Source organism: Tupaia chinensis, unplaced genomic scaffold (genome assembly GCF_000334495.1).
Source record: "Tupaia chinensis unplaced genomic scaffold, TupChi_1.0 Scaffold140308_1, whole genome shotgun sequence".
Classification (NCBI taxonomy): domain Eukaryota; kingdom Metazoa; phylum Chordata; class Mammalia; order Scandentia; family Tupaiidae; genus Tupaia; species Tupaia belangeri.
The window spans coordinates 129784-137156 of record NW_006200185.1 but is presented as its reverse complement, the minus strand read 5'-3'; positions in this window follow the sequence as shown (position 1 = coordinate 137156).

Genomic DNA, 7373 nt, shown 5'->3' with positions numbered 1-7373 from the left:
AGAAACTTATCCACCCCACCCCATTTGATGGATTCCACTAACACTGCTCTATCTTTCATGAAAATTCTTTAGTACATACATTCTTCTAAAGTACTATATAGTTTAGTTTTTCTTTTCATTTATTGTTCATTGTTCCTCCTTCCCTGCTAGAACATAAGCTCTATGGGACTAGGATTTCTTGTTTTTGTTCACTGATGTATTTCCAGCATCTACAGTAGAATAGAGCTTGACACAATACACATTCAATAAATATTTGTTATATTGTTGAACAAATTAATGTATCATGCATCATGTAAGAATTTTCATGAAAGATAGAGCAGTGTTAGTGGAATCCATCAAATGGGGTGGGGTGGATAAGTTTCTCTAATAGAATAGCCATGATAGACTTGTTTTCAAGAAAATGACACTTTGCTACAGTGCAGGAAAACACAGCCAAGATGAGATAAAACCAGAAGCTCAGGAATGCTAAAACAATATAGTTACAAATATTTGAAGGGAGTCAGGTGCCAGCATTCCTACCCTTGAAAATATATTGGCAGTTGGGTGGAAGGGTTCTGTATAATTAGCAATGAGCTATATGAAGTATCTTATTTAATTATCCTAGAAGAATCCTCAAGAAACACAAAGTGATAAATGTAAATATCTTACAGCTGTAAGTTAGCAGACGACCCTCATTCTGAAAGATCTAACAAAATCTTCCTGGTAAAGAAAAGCATGGAGGATATTATCTATTACTGCTTGGAATGAAGTGGCCACGAAGAAGGGCTGGTTTGGATGCGGAAATGATAGAATTTAGGGGACATTTTCATGGCTTCTGAAGACCACAGATTTGAACATAGAGGTAACTTAATAAAGATAAATCCAAAGATCATGGGTATTGGGGCTAGATGTAGCATTTAATTCTGTCTCTGGGACTTACAATTTACCTTGGGCATATTCTTAGGAGGAAAAAAAAACCAAAGTGCCTCTTGGAAACTTAAAGGAACATGGTTTCATGGCCTACAATAATAGAGATGCCCTGAGATGATTTCTTGTTCAGAAAGAAAAAGAATGAGGTCTGTACTGGGTGAGTGCAATAATCTACATCAAAGCAAACTATTTAGAACCCATTTGGCATTATCCAGTAATGCTTTGGAGATCATAAATGAGTTCCATTACTGTTTGATAGAATCAGGCAAAGATGTTCAGTGGCATCAGAAGGAGGAGTAAGTGATGTTATGTGTAAGCATTAACAAGGACTACTAAATGCGTCCAGGCCTTTCCAGCAGCCTGGGCTTACCAACTGGATGATGCAATTAGATTCTGTGGGAATTTTAAGAAAATGCAATTCTTTTTTCTTTTCTTTTCTTTCTTTCTTTCTTTCTTTCTTTCTTTCTTTCTTTCTTTTTTTTGAGAAGTTTTTGCTGTAGGGTACGTGCACTCGCCAGACAGACAGATAGACAGAGAGAGAAAACCAGAAATCACCCCCCAGGGGGGATGGCCACGCCACAATCCCTTCTCCTCCATTCTCCTCTCAGGATCTTGGGCATGCACGCACATGCGCCCAGCGTGAGTTTAAACCACTGGGTCTAGGACTCGAACCACGGTCGACTATTCAGAGTCCAGTGACATAGGCATTACACTAACTGCTGGTCCTAGAAAATGCAATTCTTGAAAACTAATTCTATAAGAGTGTTGACAATAAATGGTATATCACCCTTAAAGCTCTATTACTATATTTTGCTAAGATCCTTAGACCTTGTCTTCCATGTGCATAAATAATAGAAAGTAATTTCCACTTGCTTTTGACATGTACAGTGAGGTGGTCAATCTGAGTTTCAACCATTGAATTACAGAGCTTCGTAAGAATCAGGTCTTGACTTTGCAGCCACACTTCTGTTACTGTATTCACAAAACTATGCATAAAATGAGGGCATGCTGTATGACAAAGGTATTGTATGTTACTTCTGAGTGAGATCTAAAAAATGAGATGTAACTTGTATATGAAAAATGTTGGGATTTGGGGACCATTCACACTATGTATGACTATAGGTAACAAGTGCTTGGAATCCAGGGTCAGATTTTTTAAAATAACTTTTTCATTTAACTTTATTATTATTGCTATTATTATTATTATTATTATTTTAATTTGATCAGAGAGAGAGAGAGAGAGAAAGTGAGAAATCAAGCCACTGGACCCAGGATTCAAGCTGCAGTTCCCCATATGGGAATCCAGCATCCTTTGTGCGAGGCTGCACACCAGCAAATATCACCGGTTTCTCAGAGAGCAAACAATTACACAATACCAAAAGCCATGATTGGCTTCCCTTCAAAACCTCACCTTCAAAACCATACTCTGATTGGCCACTAGAATCCCTCAGATTTGCATATCCGGCACCTCATGATTGGTCCACAAAGCAACCATTCATAACCCACCTTTTACAACCAATCATAAACCCACCTTTTACAACCAATCACGACCCACCAACATGTATATAACCACAATCCCTGGCCCACAGTCTCCAGGGTCAGATTTTCTTTAATGATAGGAGACATTAGAGCATGTAGGCAGAACGAGACTTTGGAGTCACAGAGACATTGGTTTGAATCCCAGGACTGATACATACTAACAGAGTCATCTATACTTTGGTTTCTTCACCTATAAATACTGGCATATTGGTAAAGACATTCCAGGTTTGTTTTAGGATTGAATGACTTGATATTTGTAAAGGACCTGACCTAGTAGCTACTCTACAATTACTAGTTCATTTATGTATTAAATCAACACACATTTATTGCACATTTGCTGTATGTGGAAATCACTGTGCCTTGGGACTACAAACGGATGAGAGGGTGACTTTTGTGTTTGTTTGTTTGTTTTTTATTTGTAGTTGCCAGAAGGAACTGGTACTTGCCATTGTCACAGAAGAACAATGAGCCTCAGTGTTGGCCTGGTTTTCCCAATGAGGATTTTGAAGCCCTCTTCTATCATCACTGCTTTGACTTCAAACTGCTGTCTGACTTGACCACCCTTCAGTAGGTCCCCTTTACTGTCACACCTTTGGCCATAACAACTAGGAATATATTTTCCTTTGTTACTTTTCAGGCAAATTTTTTAAAGAGGTTTTTGCTATTAGGGCACATGCGCTCGCCAGACAGACAGACAGAGACAGAGAGACAGAAAGCGAGAAATCACCCCTCATGGGAGATGGTCATGCCACAATCCCTTCTCCTCCATTCTCTTCTCAGGATCTTGGGCACGTATGCACACACGCCCGGCATGAGTTTTAAGCCACTGGGTCTGGGACACGAACCACGGTTGACTACATGGGAGTCCAGCGACGTAGCCATTACGCTAACTGCTGGTCCCCTCCAGCAAATTCATTCTAAGGGAAGAACATCCAGAGAACTATAGAAATTAGGTCATGAGTTATCGAGTGGATATGGCCTTGTTTTCTAGATATGTATGTATAAAAGATACTGAAATATATAGATGACTCATTGCCTAAGTAGGAGGCAAATTCAAGAATTTATGGTTTTGTATTAATATCTTTTGAGTTTTTAAAACTTATTTATTTCTGTTAGGAGAGAGAGAGAAAGAAGAACCCTTGATCATGCCATGATCTTCACCCAGCCTGTTTAGCCAGTAGGATCATGGATGCACATGCACAGGGTGTATAGGTCAACCAGGGAAACAAGCTCAAATCTTCCATATGGATCCAGCATCACTTGAGCAATTCATTACCACTGTGTCACTGAGTTGGCCCTTATTTTAAGTATTAAATTCAACTCCACAAGTATCAAGAGAAAAATATACTTAAATTCAATTAAACTTAGCAAATAATGTTAAAAGGACATGGCTAAAAATCCATTGGCCAAATGTTAAATGTAGAGTAACTAGGAGCTAATAAGTCCAATCCTGTGAATGTACCCCAAATCATTGAAAACACATGTCCACACACAGTCTTGTGCATAAATATTCACAGCAGAATTATTCCTACTAGTCAAAATGAAGTGAAAATCTGAATGCCTAACTGTTGAATGGACAAACAAAATGTTCTATAACCATATGAGAGAATATTATTCAGCTGTAAAAAGGATTAAAGTGCTGATATATGTTACAACATTTGATGAACCATGGAAACATTATACTATATGAAAGAAGCAAGACACATACAGCCACATACTGTATAATTCTGTTTCTCCAAAATATTCACTACTTGTAAATCTACAGAGATGGAATTCAGATTAGTGACTGTCAGAACTTGGGGGAGAGGGAAGAAGGAAGTTACTGCTTAATGGGTATGGAATTTCTTTTTATGGTGATGAAACTGTTCTAAAATTTTCTGAGCCTCTCTCTGCTTCCCATGTATGGTGACATAACTGAGCAAGTCAATAGAAGTGGAAAGGCTAACCATTGTTGTTACATACCATATTTGTAAACAGTAAAAATAATTAATTTACCTTATGTTCAAAGGACTTTCAGAATATATCTCTCAATATTTCTCCTGAGCTTGATTAATTAATATTCTCCATATTCTGGAGTATTGACTCACCCAAGTGCCCTTTCCTTAGGTCTTTTGCCATAGTCCACTGTTACTCCTGCAATCAAGTATTACTGCCATTTTTCCTCTCTTAAAGAATTGAGGGATTTCACATTGTTAATTAAACCTTAACTATTCCCTAGCAGGTATAAAAAGGGGGATGTGCTTTAATGTTAAATGAAAAGATAGGACCCTAAATTATCAGTTCCAGATAAGCATTCACCATTTCCTAGTGGAAGATTAAAATATTTTTCTCACAAAGCTAGATTTCAGAAAGGTATATCAGGTCAGGTTAGGACTGAGAATATAAATACAATAGATGAAATGTGAAAGGTTAGTTTGTGGCTCCTTTAAATGTCAGATTAAGAAGGTCATAATCACTAAAATTTTCTTCTCCCTGTTTATGAAAAGAATACATTTTGGTGTTATGTAGGATACAATTTAATGGTCTGAAGCTGATAAAATATATAAGAAGTAAATTATTACAGGGAAGGAAAGAAGTGAAACTAATATTTTTAAAACTTGTTGCCACTTTAAAGATGTCATATTTTGGTACTTTTTTTCTTTTTTTAAGTTTTTTTCCATAGGGTGCATGAGCTCACCAAAGAGAGAAACAAAGAGACACACAGAGAGAAAGTGAGAAATCATCCCCCAGGGGGGATGGTCATCTTGCAATCCCTTCTCCCTCATGCTCCTTTTGGGATTTGGGGCATGCACACACATGTGCTTGGTGTGATTTTCAAGCCACCAGGTCCAGGATTCAAATCATAATCAGTCATGTGGGATGCCAGTGCCCCAAACACCACATCGACTGCTGGTCCCCACATTTTGATACTTTGAGCTGTCAGATAGCCATGCACCAATGTTTCACATTAGATAATTAAATATTCACAGATTTAGAAAAAACAATCATAGAATTTGTCTGGAATCATAAAAGGCCTCGTACTGCCAAAACAATACTGTGCAAGAAGAATGGAGTAGGAGACATTTCACTCTCTGACGTCATAATATATTACAAAGCTGTGATAATCAAACAGCATGGTGCTGGCACAAAAACAGGCAATGTAGACCATAGAGATCCCATAAATAAACCCAGAAACATACAGTCAACTGTTCTTTGATGAAGGGCACCAGACGATCTAGTAGGGAAAAGAAAATCTCTTTGCTAAATGGTGCTGGAAAAACTGGACATCCACCTGCAGAATGATGAAATTGGACCCCTATCTGTTACGTTCATGAAAATCAATTCAAAGTGCATCAAAGATATAAACCTAAGACCTCAAACTATAAAACGACTAGTGGGAGACACAGAGGGAACTCTTGGAAACATCAGATTAGGCAAAGACTTCTTAAATAAGACCCCCAAAGCACAGGCAATAATCCCCCAAATAAACAAGTGGGATTACATCAGGTTAAAAAGCTTCAGCACAGCAAAAGAAGCAAGACAGGTGAGCAAATGAGCTGAACAGGCAACTCTAAGGAAGACATATAAACAGCCAAAAATCATATGAAAACATATTCAACATTCCTTATCATAAGACATATGCAAATCAAAACCACAATGAGATACAATCTAATCACAGTCAGAATGACTAAAATTAAGAAAAAGAATGGTAAGTGCTGACAAGGGTGTGGAGAAAAAGGAACTCTCCTGTGCTGATGGTGGGAATGTAAATTAGTGCATCCACTGTGGAGAACAATATGGAGATTCCTCAAAGACCTACACATAGAATTATGATATGACCCAGAAATTCCACTTCTGAGTATCTTCCCAAAGGATAGGAATGCACTCAGTAGGAAAAACACTTGCACATCCATGTTTATTGTGGCATTATTTACAAATGCTAAGACATGGAACCAACTCAAATGTCCACAAAGAGATGAATGGATTGAAAAATTGTGGCACATATACCCTACAGAATACTACTTAGCCATAAAAAAACAATGGGACTCTGGTATTTTATAGAAAGTGGGTGAATATAGAACATTTACTGCTAAGTTAAGCAAGCTACACTATGAAAGAGAGGTATTATATGTCTCCATTTAATATATATTGAATGTCTACACTCTATGGCAGAAACTGAAAGACTGGCAGATATAAAGGCATAGAGAGCAACTGTGGCTACTAGAGACAGTGTGGGAGGAGGGTGAGAAGTGGGGGAGAGTGAGAGGGAGGGGATCAAGGGGAAAAAGAAAGAAGAAAAATAGTTAAGAGACACAAAACTGGAAAATGATCTGTTAATGATAATATGTATGGTAAAATCTTTGATTGAACCAATATACAGTGTATTCAGGATAGGGAAATGCACTTGGTATGCTGTAATGATACACAGTGATTGAACGTAAAAGATTAAAAAAGAAATCCTAACCTTAACTAAGTCCTTCTGTAGGAGGGGGTAGATTATACATTATCCCATATATTAGCCTGGACTTGAACAGCTGCCTAGATGCTGTTATCTCCAGATAAAATCCTATTACTTTTTAAAAAGAGATTTTCACAAGCACTGAATTCAAAGATAAAGACACGTTTGTGACAGAGGAGAGAACAGCTCATCCTTTAACCCCATGAGTAAGGACTTGTCAGTCCACTACCATTATGCTATAATAGTTATGTGCTAACACAGGTCAATGCCTAAGGGATGACACTTAACAACTTTATTTTTTGTTTGTTTGATTTCTTCCATGAGCAGGAGTGCACACATGAGAGACAGAAACATCATCCCTCAACAAGGTCTGAATAGCATGATCCACCTCCAGCCTCAGCCAGCCCCAGGTCATGGGCACACACATGCTCACCATAGTCAGGGAGGTCTCCAGATGAGAATCCTCAGCCTTTCTATGTGCATCTGC